The sequence below is a fragment of the Maylandia zebra genome, linkage group LG17, assembly GCF_041146795.1.
Source record: "Maylandia zebra isolate NMK-2024a linkage group LG17, Mzebra_GT3a, whole genome shotgun sequence".
NCBI lineage: Eukaryota > Metazoa > Chordata > Actinopteri > Cichliformes > Cichlidae > Maylandia > Maylandia zebra.
In genome coordinates, this window is record NC_135183.1 from 691746 (window position 1) to 708498 (window position 16753).

Below are 16753 nucleotides of genomic sequence, written 5' to 3' on the forward strand. Positions count from 1 at the left end.
GGGCCTCCTTCCATTTGTGCAGTGTTTCTTTTACAGCACTCATTTTTAAAGCGCTTTCAGTCTGTCACTTTTCCTCCAAATAACATTTTATGATGGGGAACACATTCATAGCCTCACCTGGCAGGATGATATTCCCAAACTGTAAAAACTGCTCAGTTATCATGACGAAAATCATCATTCACACTGGCTCCAAGTTCCTCAGTGGTGCCCGCAATCCCAGATGACCCAGCACATCCTCAGAGGCCCCGTGTTCAGGCCCCGATGGCTCGGGAGGGATCTAAATAACACCAGACAGTCGGTTTCACAGTCATTGCTATTGGCGTACTACTTTTACTGACTTTTCCATTTTTTCATTGTGTTTCAGTCTTCTTTTAACTTGATCTGAAATAAACTTTAACGTTTGGGGGTTTCTTTGTTTTACATGAGTACTCTGCTTCTGGCTGTACAAAGCCAATGTTTAATATGCAAACATTTAATGTTTTGTTCCAATAATACATTTAGCACATAGCTCCACTTTAAGTAGGTTGAGAATTCATATTCCAAAGGAATGTTATGGGAACCATTTAGCGGCACAGATTAGGCCCAAATTATCATTCAGTCCTTAATTATCTGCTCCGTGTGAGCAGAGGTCCACACCCTCAGCCTCGGTGCCAAACCATACAAAGATACTGTCAGATTTGCCAAAATGTTTGTGTAGCCAAAACATTCCCCCAACTCCACCGTCTCTCATCACGGCTCCACCACACTGATCGAGGCTCCAGACTGCAGTGTCAGTTTCTATGATGCAGTAGTGTGTAAGGAAGGCCTAATAGCCCACATCCGTGTGGCCTGTCCTTGCTGTCAGCACTGTAACAGCCTTGAGAGACTCCCAGCACTTCCTGTGCTTTCACCTTTGACCTAATGCTCCTATCGCTCTCTGGTTGCAAGCTATCGTGTTCATGGGATGTCATGTTTTTTTGTGAAGAGCGTTGTTTTCCCAAAACTCTGTAAAAACTTGGCTCTTCTCCTTTCTCAGAGTTATCTGTGACCCGGGACTGGGCACGATGACAACAGGCCTCCTCTTTGATAAGAATGGCTTTTGACAACCAAACCTATGTTAAGAGAAGATAACATGTAACTAAGGTCACTGCTCTGGTACTAATTCTTGCTGCTGATATTAATTCTGTTCTAACTTTGAAGCATGCTTGGTAGGTTGCCCGAGAGCAGCGGCGCAGTGCTTACAAAGATGGGAGGACAAGAGCAGCGCCATCGCTCTAACCCTTCAGATTAAGCAATGCACATCACTGAAACAAGCGTGAACTCTGCAAATGTCCGAATTATTAGTTACTAGTACTATGGCCTTTGACTTTAAATGAACATGCTCTGTGCTCTTAGCTGGAAATGCTCTTCCTCTTTCGTTATCAAGACGCTGAAGCTATATACAGCAGGTTAGATTAGCAAAAGTGCATAAAGATAATCAACCTGTTACTGAGCTGAGCGGAGTTGCATTGGCACTCGTGGCACTTGAACATCAGTCAGGCTGAATCCTTATTTCAGCGAGACTGTTCCAACCCACCCTCTGACAGCGTGACGTCATATTCAAAAAGAGTCCAGACCGATGCACTATGACCTTTGTTGCACTGTGAACATATGAAAGAGCCCAACATGAGCCGGGTTTTTTGGTCTCCTTGGTTACCAGATGCTAACAAAACCAGAAGAGGAGCTACCATGCAGTGATGGGTATCTCCCTTACATCATTTTCATGCGGTTTTGGCGCCTTTATCAATTGAATTTAGGCCTGAAGTGACTTGAATGTCATTGCATTCTATTTATTTGACATTTAATGCAACATCTTAATATATTTGTGTGTAAAAATAAAGAATCTGGATTTGCATGAATTAAATGAAATCATATAAGTCAAGCCAGATTTGTGCATCGTGACTTGGTAGTTGTTTTTCTTTCAGCATACATAAGATGGCCCTGTGCAAGTAAAGATTACACATCACAGCTTTACTCATTTACTATATTCAGCTACCATCTCTCTCTTTGTGTGCACATTTTATTTCTAGGAATAAAGAAGAAGTGAGGCGACATGCCTGTCCTATCACTGATCCTCTTCACACATGCAGCCCAATTAGAGCGCAAAGCAGGTCTGTGCAGGATGCAACAATCATGTGACTTCCTGTAGACTAACCAACAGACAGGAAGTGGTTTGAAGGCCTCATGCACATCATTGCTCTTCACAGGGCTATTCCAGCAGCTGACTTCCCCTCAGCTTAGGTGAAGCATAGCATATGAAAATGCTTCGCTGAGCAGGTGCTGAACCCCTTAGCTGATTTCTAATGAGAGATGTTTTAATATGATATGCTGTTAAACCAGCAAACACACACACACACACACACACACACACACACACACACACACACACACACACACACACACACACACACACACACACACACAGTCTCATGTCTGTCACTGAGGTAATTTGAGCTCTGCATACACAAAGGTAATGTGGCCAAATATTGTATGTACACCAAACTGCTGCTTGCTGAGTTGTAACTGAGTGTTTGTACCCATAACACCGAGGATGAACGACTATAAACAGGAAAAATATTCCATGCATTTACTACAGTAAGCATTAAATGGACGGGATCTTGTACAGTGCTCGTGTTCTCTCTGCATGAGCACTCAAAGCCTTTTCTGCAACATGCCTCATTCACCCACTCACACCCTTTCATACAAACACTCTTTCTGTTTTTCTCCTCAGGTGTGTCCTGCGAATCATTCCAGGGAAATCCAGGTTGTGAGGGGCCAGTCCACTTTTTATTTGATAATCTGGGACTTTGACTCAACAGATGAAAAGCAAACAAACAAAAAAAGATCATAACTGAATAATTAGAGACTTGGATACACACATCCTAAACACTAAACTCCAGAGATCTTACAGAGGGCCATGAAAGTGACTCGTCATGAAACCCGCTCTGTAACTGTCCAATAATTCTCATTTTTCTGAACTCAGTAAAGTGTCGTGTCAGAATATAGTTTATTCACAAATATGTCTTAAATGAATACATCCTTACTCTTTAAGGTTGCTACTTTTTAAGCAACCACATGTATCAGATGAGATGGGCCTAGGGTTGCCAACTCCCTGAAAAATAAATAAGGGACACCTCGTGGCCAGGGCCGGGCGACCCAGTTGTCTTCACCCTTCCCTGTGTGGTGAATTTTTTTTAGCTCTTTTTGTGTGTGAAATTTTTTTTTTAACCATTTGACTTGAAGTTGATTTAAGTAGATGCATATTCTTTGTGATATGAACACACGGGAAACAAATGATCATTTATCCATTTATTTTTAACACAAAATGACAACGTTAACACAAAGAACTCTGTCCTGCTTAACCTAAAATTATATAAATTAATAGAAAACAATAGAAAGAAAAACATTCTTGTAACAGTGCACATTTAGTGCAATTAGAAAAGTGCAAAAAAAAGTCTGTGGAACACCTGCAAACACAACATTTGTGCCTCAAAGGCCTCGACTGCAGCTGAAAGTTGAAGTAAAAAACAACAACAAACTCATGAACTCAAGCTCAATGCTACATTAGGTGGAAACAGACTACTTCTTCCATTTGTGTTTTTTTGAGCTCTTGCTGCAGTTAGGAGTTGTTTGTCGTTCAGGATTGCAGAGTAAAACTCTGAGCAAGACATATCATAATTTAGACTGACAATGAGCTCACTTCTAATTAATTCAGTAGAACATTTGTTCCGCACATCAGTCCACTTATTCTTCATAAGAGAGAAAATCCTCTCCTCAAACCCAGTGGAAGATGGGATGCTGAGGATACAACAGCCTGCATATTGGGGAGGTCAGCTGCCTGAAGAGTTTCCATCCACTTCTCTGCTGTTCCCTTGGACTGCCACTTTTCCTTCTCCTGGTGTTCTTTGGTGAGGTGCTTCAGAAGGCTGGTTGCAGTGACACACTCTTCATAAAGCTCATCCATAGAGATGTTTAACCTGCCAACAGAGATGAGAAGTTGACCTAAATCCTAAGTGGTACAAAGAACATTTACAGTGGTAAATAAATGGAAAAAATGTATTGTATATGTTTATAACGTTGTATAGCATTTAAACAATACAATAAGTATAGTTTATGTATTATGTATTTATCCATCCTTATATTAAGTATATGAACTCCTTGAATTTGTAAAATAGTGTATAAAAGATTGCATGCGTGTGTATATACACTCCAAACAAAGTTAATGATTATGGTTTTATTTATATATGTTATCTATCAATTGTATTTGTTTATTTTTAACCATCAATACTATTAAAACATGGTTTATCATTTCACTGGCAAATGTTTTCTTCTTACCTGCCAGCCAGGTGAAGCCGTTCAATGATCTTCTCCATGTCATCAAAGGAAATCTTCACAGATGCTAGAGAGAGGGGCTGCAGGTGGAAAAGCCAGTTTTCTTCTGAAAAGTCAAACCACTTCCGGACATAACTGATGGCAGTGTCTAGGAAGGCTGTAAACTCCTGCCTGCCACCATCAGCATCAGATGGCGAGAGACGCTGGAGCTTTTGTCTTGTTAGGTACCCGTAGAACCCATCATCTCTTCTCTGAAAAAGTCTTTTCAGGAAACACTCCATGATGGAATAGAGGTCAACAGACGTGGTTACATTCTTCTCCAGTTTTTTCACCACTTCTTCAAACAGACACATGATGTTATTACAGAAGAGGAGGTAGACTTCCACAATGTCTGCCTCTCCCTCAACTCCAGCAGCATCTTCTGTCAACTTCAGCAATTCCTTCAGGCGCCTTGGACATTCCTCACCAATGCTGATGAGATATGACTATGGTCATGTATATGTATGTTTTCAATATAATGTGTAATCTTTATATATATTCAATTCAGTAATACTTTATTAATCCCAGAGGGAAATTAGGTGTTGTTGCAGCTCAGACTAATCAAGTCTTCAAAGAGTTGTTGAAGACCACAATCACTGTGGGAAGGAAGGATCTCTGCCTTGCCTTGAAACTGAAGTCTCTTCTGTGTCAACTTATTCAGGCTTTGTGGCTTCAGTTGAGGTATTATTTCAGCTTTTCTAAAGCTAATCAGCTGCTCCCGTTTGTAAACCCGCTTGTTCCCATGATTACGCATCATAACTCATCATCATTATTAATCTATGTATTACTTTTATGTATTAGTCATCTATTTGTTGTAATCATCTATCCTTGCAGTTGTTTATTACACAAAATAAAGTATATTATTACACTTCTGGCCACATAGCGCTGATATTCACTGCACATGCCCATATTAATCTTAACCAGAGGGTTTAAAAACAACAACAACAATGTTTAAGATAAGATAAGATAAGATAAGATAAGATAAGATAAGATAAGATAAGATAAGATAAGATAAGATAAGATAAGATAAGATAAGATAAGATAAGATAGAACTTTATTAATCCCTCGGGTGGGTTCCTCTGGGAAATTCGACTTCCAAAAAAAGCACAGCAACGACCGAAGTTACAGTTACAGAACTGTTATATATATATATATACACACACACACACACACACACACACACACACACACACACACACACACACACACACACACACACACACACACACACACACACACAGATATATAAATACAGAGACAAATATAAATAAAATATACAAAGGGGATAAATAGAATAAATAGGAATAAAAAATAAAGGAAAGGACAAAGGAGTTTTTAAGTCTGTTAGTTCTTGTCTTGGGGAGAAGCAACCTGTCACTGAACAGACTCTTCTGGTTGTTTATGGCCGTGTGCAGAGGATGCCCAGCATTGTTCATAATGTCCATCAGTTTCTTTAATGTCCTTTTCTCTGCCACTGTCACCAGAGTGTCCAGCTTCATGCCGACCACAGAGCTAGCCCTCCTGATCAGTTTCTCCAGCCTGGATGAGTCCTTCTTTGCTGTGCTGCTCCCCCAGCACACCACAGCATAGAAAAGTACTCCAGCAACCACCGACTGGTAAAACATCCTCAGGAGCTTCCTGCAGATGTTAAAAGACCTCAGCCTCCTGAGGAAGTACAGTCGGCTTTGGGCTTTTTTATACAGGTGCTCTGTGTTGCATGACCAGTCCAGTTTATTGTCCACCCACAGCCCGAGGTACTTGTACTTGTTGACCACCTCCACCTCCTCCCCCTCTATCTGAACCGGCAGTGGACCTTCTCTGGACCTCCCGAAGTCCACAACCAGTTCCTTAGTCTTTGAGGTGTTGAGTTGCAGGTGGTTTGTGTGACTCCATGCGACAAAGTTCCTCACCAGACTTCTGTACTCCTCTTCCTGATCATCCCAGATACACCCCATGATGGCTGTGTCATCTGCAAACTTCTGAATGTGGCATAATTCAGAGTTGTAGCAGAAGTCAGAGGTGTACAGGGTGAAGAGAAGAGGGGACAGCACAGTTCCCTGTGGTGCTCCTGTGCTGCTGACCACTGTGTCAGACGTGATGTCCTTCAGCCTGACGTACTGTGGTCTGTCGGTGAGGTAGTCGGAGATCCAAGCCACCAGGCAGGGGTCCACCTCCATCCTGTTCAGTTTTTCCTGAAGCATACAGGGCCGGATGGTATTAAAGGCACTGGAAAAGTCAAGAAACAGGATCCTGACCGTGCCTTTTCCCCCATCCAGGTGTGAGTGGGCTCTGTGTAGGAGGTACAGGATGGCATCCTCCACTCCGACACCCGCCTTGTATGCAAACTGTAGTGGGTCCTGGGCATGTTGTACCTGTGGTCGGAGGAGGTTGAGGAAGAGCCGCTCTAGAGTCTTCATAAGATGTGACGTCAGTGCCACCGGTCGGAAGTCATTCAGCTCATTGGGCCGGTTCTTTTTGGGGACCGGGACGATGCAGGATGTCTTCCATAGGGCGGGCACTCTCCCCAGTCGCAGACTGAGGTTGAAGATTCGTTGTAGCGGCTCCCCAAGTTCAGCAGCACACGCCTTAAGCATCCTAGGACACACCTTGTCTGGGCCTGCTGCCTTTCTGGGGCGAAGCTTCCTCAGTTGCCTCCTGACCTGATCCACTGTGACACTGGGAGGTGTTTGGGAGGAGGGGAGGGGGGGGATGTCTTGCTGCTGAGAGAGGGATTGGAGGAGGGGGGTGTCATGGTGTCAGGAAGGGGGGGAAGCGAGGGAGGAAGGAGAGTGGGGAGAGGACTCTGTAGTGAAGGTGAGGGTGAGGGTGGGGGGGTTGTGGGCTGGTCAAACCTGTTGAAGAAGTTGTTGAGTTCGTTTGCCTTCTCCACAGTCCCCCCCACTGTGCTTTTCTTGGTGTTGTGGCCAAGAAAAGATATGGTTTACATACCATATCTGCTTCTGCCGTGGCCTGGTGGACAACAAATTGGTCAAGGGTTCCTCTTTCTTTCACGCCCCTCATATTCATCATGTGCCCACCAGTAGAAGCATGCTGCTTAACGTCAGTCAGTCCACCATGGCAAATGGAAAAAGTGCGCCGGCACGCACTCTGTCAGTGCGCCAGGGCAGCTGTGGCTACAATGTAGCTGCTATCGGCAGTGTGTGAATGTAGTGTGAAGCGCTTTGGGGTCCTTAATGACTAGAAAAGCGCTATACAAATGCAGGCCATTTACCATTTATCACAGTGCAGTGCGCTTTATACGTGTTATCGCGCACTTTTCCCAGCCAGGTGTTTTCATTTTCCCATTCCTCCCTGTATTTTTGCAGCCTTTTTTTTTCTAGGAGGGGAACAAGCACTGTTGGTCAAAGGTGTACTGTCGCCCCAGACTTGTGCCGCAGTGTCGGTGTTTGTCTCCTGTTGGCCATGCTGGTCATCTGCTGTCTTCCGGTATCTTCTCCGCACGCGACCTTTCCTCGACCAATGAGATAAGCGGTAATCTGAATTGTTATACTCGTGCTAAGTGTGCTGTCAGCTCATTGGTCACAGAGCAGGAGATGGGCTGGGAATTATGTTTTCAAACAAAGCGTTAAATCCATTAACATTTATAGACTTTTTGTGATTCTCCCTGTATTACGGGACAAAGTGCGTCCCTTATTAGCTCAATACGGGATGAGTACTTTTGTTTCTAAATACGGGACGATTCCGTATTCTTAAGGGACGGTTGGCAACCCTAGATGGGCCCCAGCATCCTGATAACACAGAAACTACAACTCATGGTCATCAGGCTGAATCATAGCTTACTGTTCCCCATAAAACTGTTAGATAACTCCATATAAAACAGTCTGAGTGGCCTTTGCAGTGAACATTAAATCAAGTTTGCCTAATGCGTCATTTCTGCTGTACAATCCCCGCAGTGGCTTCACAAGGTGATTACAGAATAACAGCACATCAGTACATGGAGTCGTTAGCTTTCTATGTGACAAGTAGGATCACTTATTCAGTGGTCATGTTGTGCTAACATGCTATCACATTAGCTAGCATTAGCCACTTTAAGCTAGTGGTCATCACAGGTAAGTTTTTACTCCTGTTTGCAGCATTTCAGCGTTCACACACAGCCACTGCATGTGTGCCATCATAAACCCATCAGTTCTAATCAACCTGGCCCTGACCGATCCCGTCTCCTACAGGTAACATTCATCAGGATCTGATGACTGAAGACAACGAGAGAGCGAGGAAGGTTAGTGAATAAGAAGGTTTAGAGGCTTAGTAAGGATGAAGGACGAGCGCAGCTATGAAGACGATGGGCAGGTGGACAGATGACGCACCTGTGGAGGCATGGAGATGTCTAGAAGAAAGGGCAGTTTTATAAATGTTTGTTTATGAGGTTTTATATTTAAAACTACATAAAATCCCACAAGACAAAGGAAAGAAGTTCGAAAACAACATCCAAGCACAGAGCCCACACAGCTTAGTCAGACCACATCAAAAGTACAGGAGCAATGCTGGAGTCTGAAGAAGATGATCTTCTGTGTGAAGCTAGAGAGTTCACCGAGTCCAGAAGATGTGGGGAACAAGTCCAGCAAGGAGTCAGAGTCCAGCAGAGGTGTGGTTTCACATAAACAAGTGCAGTCAAATGATGTTAATATGATTGAGAAAAGGGCCGCAGATTTCAGAAAATTTAAAGTGACGACGAAGCTCTCAATATGCAAACATGCCAAACACTAAACATGGGAGGAGATGGTGATTCCAGGCTCTAAGAGTCAGTCTTTTAGCTACAATCACACCAAACATTAAGGCTTTCTGAAGGGGACGTCGGGGAGCAGCCTAGCACTGCAGCTGTACCACCTGGCTTTACTCTAAAGTCATAAATCAGGATATAGACAGTAAATATCTCCTCCCAGGAACTCCTGAGTGTAGCACAGGACCAGAAAAGGTGGCCAAGGGTTCCTTCCAGTGCTTTGCATTCATCACACAATGAGGAGATAGACGGACAAATGCTGCCAAGCTTCGTTTTACAGAAATGCAAACGATGGAGGACTTTGAACTGTGTAAGTTGTAATCTGGCATTTCATTGGCCCATCAAGCGTCTCTGCTTCCATGTCCTTAACCAAGCATCTCTGCTGTGGTGCTGTAAGTGTACAACGTGTAGTAAACTGGCTGATTAGGCGTTGATAATAAAAGTCACTGTGAGCAGGGGGCTGATCCAGATGGGAGAAAGACTTTAACAGAATTCCTGATTTGTAAATAAATGAGCAGAGCAGGAATTCAGACTGCAGCTGAGCAAATGAAGCTAAACATCTGTCGATGTAGAGGTGCTTAGTAGTGTGAAGACCTAAATCTGACCAGTGCTTATGTCCATCAAAAGAAAGGTGGGCAGGGGACTTTAACCAGATTGTTTAATAGTGAGAGGAATGGAGAAGAAGTGTACTGCTGCCAGTCTGCAAGAACAAGTGTGATGTGCAGAGCTGCTGTAACTACAGAGGATAGATCTGAGCCATAACGTAACGATATGGGGAAAAGGTTAGAGGAGTTAGAGGAGAGGGGATCGTCAGCGAGCCACAGTTTGGCTTCATGCTGAGTGAAAGCAGTACAGAGAGAGAAGGCCACAATGAGTTTCACTGTGTCTTTGTGGATCTAGAGAAAGCAGACAATAGGCTGCCAAGAGAGGAACTGTGATGCTGCAGGAGGAAGTCAGAGTGGCAGAGAAGCATGTGAGCGTGGTGGAGGACACGTATGACACAGCGTGCAGGACAAGATGTGGTGAGGTGTGGGGGAGTGACAAGTGGCTCCAAGATGGGGATGGGCTTACATCAGGGGTTGGGCCTTTTTTGTTGCTGTGGTGACTGACAGGCTGACTGATGAGGTGGAGGAGGCTCACAAACAACCTAATGCTCTGTAGTGACAGTATGCAGCAGGTGGAAGAGAGCTGGAGAGGGGGTGGAGACAGGAGGTTAACTTCCTGGGGTCAACCATCCACAAGAAAAGTGAAGAAGAGAGTGCAGGCAGGGTGGAGTGGGTGGAGATATGTCAGGAGTGATTTGTGACAGAAGGATAGCAGCAAGAGTGAAAGGGAAGGTTTATAAAAGGGTAGCCAGATGTGCAATGATGTAACAGGAGGCTGAGCTGGGATGTGCAGTGACCAGGAGGAGAAGCTGGAGCAGTTTGGAGACGAGCATGAGATACTGTGGACGTGTGCACGAGGAGGGAGCGTGGATATAGTGAACATCACACAGCTGCTCCAGGTGCTGCAGGAGAAACTGAGAGTTTGTTGAACCTGACGGTGAGGACGTTAGAGTCATGGACTCTGTCACCCTGGCAACAGGCTCCGTTTCCTCATCTCAGGGTTAGATTCAGGGCAAAGCCCAGCTGTGCAGATGACCACAAACTAATGTCAGATAGAGCAGCACTGACCTGAATATGGACTGCATGACACAGCTGCACACGGAGTGTGAAGGAGGTGAAACAGCATGAAGATAACGCAGATCTACGTCTTACATATTTTAAACGAGATGCACAATTAAGTGGCCAAAGCAGGTTTTCACACTGTTTTTAGACGGAGCTGTTAGGATGAAAGGTCACTGTGGTGTTGCAACCTCACACTGAGGAAGCAGTTTTTCTATATGATGTGCATGCACAGAGGAAAAGAGGAGGCCAACCTGAAGCTGTGCTTGTTTTGGGTACAAGTGCATGCAGCATGAGGTTAGCAGAGTCTACTTTGCAGCACCTAATGCACACACTCCCACTCGTATTTGATAGGCTGCATCTTTGCTTGTTGTTCTTCACATTATGCATGCTGAAGGGCCCGCGCTGCGATTGTTTGGCAAGCTCAATTTGATGAAATGAAGACACTTAACATGGTTTTGCTGAAATGAGCGCGTCCTCCCTGACAAAGCTGACATCTGAACATACGATGAACACACGAGCAGATCAGGTCCTTACACTCAGAAGTCGCACGGCTGACAAGTTTCTCCGACTTACTGAAGAACTAAACTCTTTGTTTGCTACAGATTTGGGGCAGAGGTGATGTAAACTCTCGGTCTCCTTTCGATAACCTTGGGGTAACCTTTGACCCTGCTTTCGCTTTGCGTGATCATGTGTAATCTCTGTTGTTCGTGGGTTTAGGTCATCACACCTGCTTCTACGTACTCTCACGTCACACCAGTGACCCAGCGGCACTGACTCACCACCGATTCCATTTTTCATTAAAGATTCGAGTAACTTTCAGAGCTCTTCGTGGACAGGCAGCACCTTTGATCAGCTCCCTGAGGTCATGTGATCAGTGCCTGCTGGCTGTGCATCCCATGAGGCTGAAAGGTAAAGCAGACAGAGCTTTTCTAGACTGTCGAGCTCTGTTGGGATCTGTGGACTCGGTGGTCTCTCTGAAAAAACAGCTAAAACTCAGCTGGTCAGACTTAACTTTTTGTTTTGAAGCACTTTGTGATGTTTGTCCTGAAAGATGCTCTACAAATAAAACCTTTATCTCCAAAACCTGAGGGTGCCTTAAAGCTGCCACGCAGACCTGCTGGTGCCTCTCTTCTTTAGTTCAGAGGATGTTTTCCACGGCGTGTTTCTGGATCATGTCCACTTCTTTCCATAATAGAATTTTAACCTACATTTGCGACAGTGATTTCTGAGCCAGTGCAGTAATCTCTATGAGAGAATCATGGCTGTTTTAAGGCAGCAGCTCCTGAGGAGCCAAAGATCGCTGACATCCAGTACGGACTTCGGTTTTGTGCCCGATGTTTCTCCACATTCTGAGATCGCTCCGTAATTACAGACGTGCTGTTTTGGGCACTGGTGAAACTTTGATTCCTGTCGATGGTCTTTTTTACCCAATAATGTTTCATTAGATACAAAATATCCCCTCAGCTGTTCACTTTCAGTACCACCTACTGTTTCACACATTTGTTGTTCCCGTCCCAACTTTTGTGAGTCGATATTTGTCATGAGAGAGTAATTCTAATCTAAACTAGTGCTTCTCATATAATGTTGAAGGAGGTTCGGTCTGTTAAAGTTAATCATGCTGAGAGAAGGAAGCTTCCTGAAGCCCTGGGAAGGTGTTTTGTAGGATATAAGGTCCGTTACTGGAAACTTTACCTTGGACCTGGAATTCTACACTTTGAAGGTAATAAACATTTAAGACTGAATGCCACTGACATACCAGGACACTGGTACGTGCACTAGAGTTAGATTAAAAGAAAAACGTTCCAAATAATGGTTTTAAAGAATGCATGAGAGACATTTCCATCACAGATGGATGCAAATGTGCCGGGGAACGATCCTCCCCAAGCCTGAAGTTTACGGGTATCAGAGGGAGAGTCTCAGTCTGACTCCTGTTTGGTAAGAGATGCTGTTTTGGACCTGACTTTCATTATTAGACTCTGTGGGAGTTTGTCAGCTCCATCATGTTTCCCACAATGAAATCCAATCGCTTATTTGTCCACTGCACTGTCCTGTAAGCCCCCTCCCTCCACGCAGCAGTGCACTGGTGAGCAGCCATGTCAAACAAACTGCACCGAGAGGCTCGGACAGAGACAACGGGCCGCTCGGACAAACTCGCTTGTACACAATCTCAAAACAAACAATGCAAATACTGAGCAAGCCAAGAGGACGCTAACCTCACAACATGGGAAAATGTTTGCGTTTCGATTCTTCACAGAGCTTCTGCTTGAAACCCAGGACAACACCCTGATCTGAAGTTTATTTCTGAGTCTGGATACGCTGGTAAACGATGTTTGTTCATATTTTGGAGGGGTTAAGTCAGGCTGGTCCTCATGGGAAGCACCAAAGTGTATTCAGGGACAGCTGGAGAGGCTGCACTGGGCCTTGTGCTGATGTAACATGAGCTTCACTAGGGGGCAGCAATCATTAGACTACCACAGGGTGGCTGGTGTTGGCTCAGTGAGAAAAGCTAGAAACACTGTAAAACAAAGAATAATATGTGACACAGCAGCTTCACCTGTTAGTTTAAAGGCTGTAGGAGGGAGAATCCACACGGTGTGGACTGTTTCACTGCAGGGGATGACCCCACGCTGCTCGGCTGGAATCCTGTTTTTGTATCACGCGCCGCGAGGAAGCAGAAACACGCACGCTCAGAGAGGCCGCACAGTGAGCTGCAGGTGGTGTGTGTTTGTGTACCCAGGCCTTCAGCTCAGTGACTTCGCCTCCGTCTGCTCAGGCGATGAATTTGTTTTGCATCACAGGCCGTCGCACTCCAGAGCCGGGACACTGCAGCATCGAGGGTCTGTTTATGGACCAGTGCATCCGAAAGGTGCGCTCAGCATTTAAACAAACACGCTTACAGAACTGCGTGTGTCTGTTTGGGTTTATGCTTCTCCACATTTAAGTCACAAGTGGTGCTTACACACAAAAGAGGCAAAAGACATTCACACCAAAATCACCCAACCAGAGTCGTTGAGTAAAAGCTGTGACTGATCAGTGTGAAGTGAACTGTTCAAAGGAATTCAAGGAACACGTTTGTAGCAACGGTCAGTTAAACTTGTGGGATGTTGATGTGATCAGTTAGGTATCAGTTAATGAAATAAAGAACAGGGGGAACAATGAGGCAACCCCTGAAACAGCCATGCTCCTGCAGGTAGAGGACACTCGTGCTGGGTTCCTCCTGGCTTCATGGTGAGAGCATGCAGGCAGCTCCTGGTCATCTGATGTCTCCGTGTTGCACCTCAGACTGTCTGTGTGCTCCATGATGGGCAGAGCTGGGAATGATGTGGACTCATTCTACGTCCATGTCAGTACAGAGATCCAGCACGACTGGATTTGTCCTGTTTTTGAGCAGAGCCTGACACGGTGAGTGCTGTTAGGTGACCGTCATCAAAAGCAGGTTTTCTTTGGTAATGTGTGCGTACGCTGCAGTTTAGAGTGATGCTAGCAAGCAAAAAAAGTAGATGAATCCACAGCCACACACTCACGACTTCCTCCTGTTTCAGTAACGTTTGTTGGAACATTGCAGGGTCCAGTGCTTTGTCAGGCTTGTTTTTGTGCATGAATCAGTGCGACTCGATTTATTAAGAAGAATAAAAGCATAAAGACAAGCTACAGTGTTTCCTTTTAAACCTGAACACTGAGCCACTCCCATTCACCTCTGCAGTGCTAACTTGAACTCATGAATGCAATGAAGTCCTTAATAACACGACACTTAAGTGAAACAGCTGAAAAGCGACTTCTACGAGGATCCATAAAATCCTCTGTGGCTGTGACGAGGCTGCTCAGATATGGTAACCACGTCCATTTATCAGCACTGTGGTTAGCTGTCTCAATCCCACAGCTCATGTGATCATCTCCGTGGAAAGACAAAGCTACGGCTCTATGCTTACAGCTCTGGAGCTCCAGTGCATTTGAAATGTTGCTTTTTAAGGACCACTGTTTGAGCCCAGTGTAGTGACACTTATTAGTTTTACTGTTTATGCAACTGTTCAAAGCTTCATATTATCAGCGGACATCGAGATCTTTGATCAGTTGAGCACATGTTTGGATGAGTTTCAAAGACAGCAGCTCCTTTAAAGCTGCCCTGTGCCATTCTGGGCAGCGACACAGTGCATCTTCTCATATTTGCTAATTGCAGCTTAAAACAAAAGTGAAGACAGCTCCTGCCCGGGAGATCAAACCAAGTGGGAAGCCTGTGTTCAGAGTCCAGTGGGGCCGATTCGCAGGCTGCTGTCACACACCAGAAAACTCTTACATAAGCGTGTCAGAGCCAGTAAACAGTGGCTTGTTTTCTCAGCCAGTCTGACTGATAAATGAGTTACTGCTATCTGCCTACATGGGGGAATTTCAGGGACCACTGTGTCATCACAAAGCAGTTGCTGTTGGTGCAGACTGTGGGTGAAGGTTAGAGCAGATTCAACATGCACTATTTAATAGGGATGACTTAACCTCAGCTCTGATTACAGGAGGTGAAAGGTCAGAACGTCCCTCACCTGACTGCAAGATGGTACAGTGAAATGTTTAAACCATAACCTGAGCAGACACATCTTCTCACAGATGGATGAAGGAGTCAGCTGTAGCTCGTTCCAAGGCTTCGGCTCTGATGGTGTTATAACACGATCACAGCAGGGCTGAGCTGTAAGGGGATACTGCTGAGGGTGCGAAGCTGGCAGCTACCTCTAATGAACCTGTCTTAGTGAATATCACTCTACATAAGCCTCACAGTGCACTTCAGGCGGGGATCACACGGCACATTATAGCCCAAACCCAGCAGAAACATCCAAGTCATGCTTCCAACCATGTCTCCAATGTTCTCCTTTTGAGTTTGCCTGTTGAGACCAGTGGTGCCAACCAGTACTCCTCTCAAACACTCTTTATTGCTGACGGTCTCCTTACAGCAGCTTTTGTTAAGGGTGGAATATGTTAAGTGTCAGTTGAACACTCAGTTCTTGAAGGTGATGTACTGGAAGTGAGTAAAGGATGTGATCTTACATGCCCCGTGCCACAGCTGCCCCGGGCTCAGTGAGGCACAAGAGGACCAAAAGATGCTCCATGTGCTCCGATCCAACAAAAGAGTTACTGTAGCCCAGATTACTGGAAAACCTCAAGAAGCACACACAGCTGGACCAGTAAAGAAGCTGATGGACTCCAGTCAATCACATCTTTCTATCAGGGCGATATGTGACATTCCCAAACGTATGCAGGCAGCGTGGGGCTCTGGACAATGTTCTGCTGCGATCACACTTTGAAATGTACCATCTTCCTAAACACCTTTATGGCAGTAGCCTCTTCCAACGTGAGGATATGCTCTACCTCACCGCAAGGAAATCAGAAATGGTTTCACAATCGAGACAAAGATTTCAGTGTCTTCACTTGGCCTCACAAGTCCCTAAATGTTAATGAAATTGAGCATCTGTGGGATGTACTGCAGAAACACGACCAATTCATTACGGGGGCAGGACAAAACAGGCTGTGGAAGAGAGCCAGGGAATAATAATACCTGATGAATAAACACAGAGAGTGAGAAAACTGGATGAAGAAGAAGCACTCCCCAGCAGTCTAGGCAAACTGTGATGTAACTAAGGGAGGATTCAGGGTCACCTGGTCCAGCCCTAACTATATGCTTTAGCAAAAAGGAAAGTTTGAAGCCTGATCTTGAAAGTAGAGATAGTGTCTGTCTCCTGAATCCAAACTGGAAGCTGGTTCCACAGAAGAGGGGCCTGAAAACTGAAGGCTCTGCCTCCCATTCTACTTTTAAATACTCTAGGAACAACAAGTAGGCCTGCAGAGCGAGAACGAAGTGCTCTAATAGGGTGATATGGTACTACAAGGTCATTAAGATAAGATGGGGCCTGATTATTTAAGACCTTGGGGGAGTTTTTCCTTCCTACTGTTGCCAAACTGCTTGCTCATAGGGGGT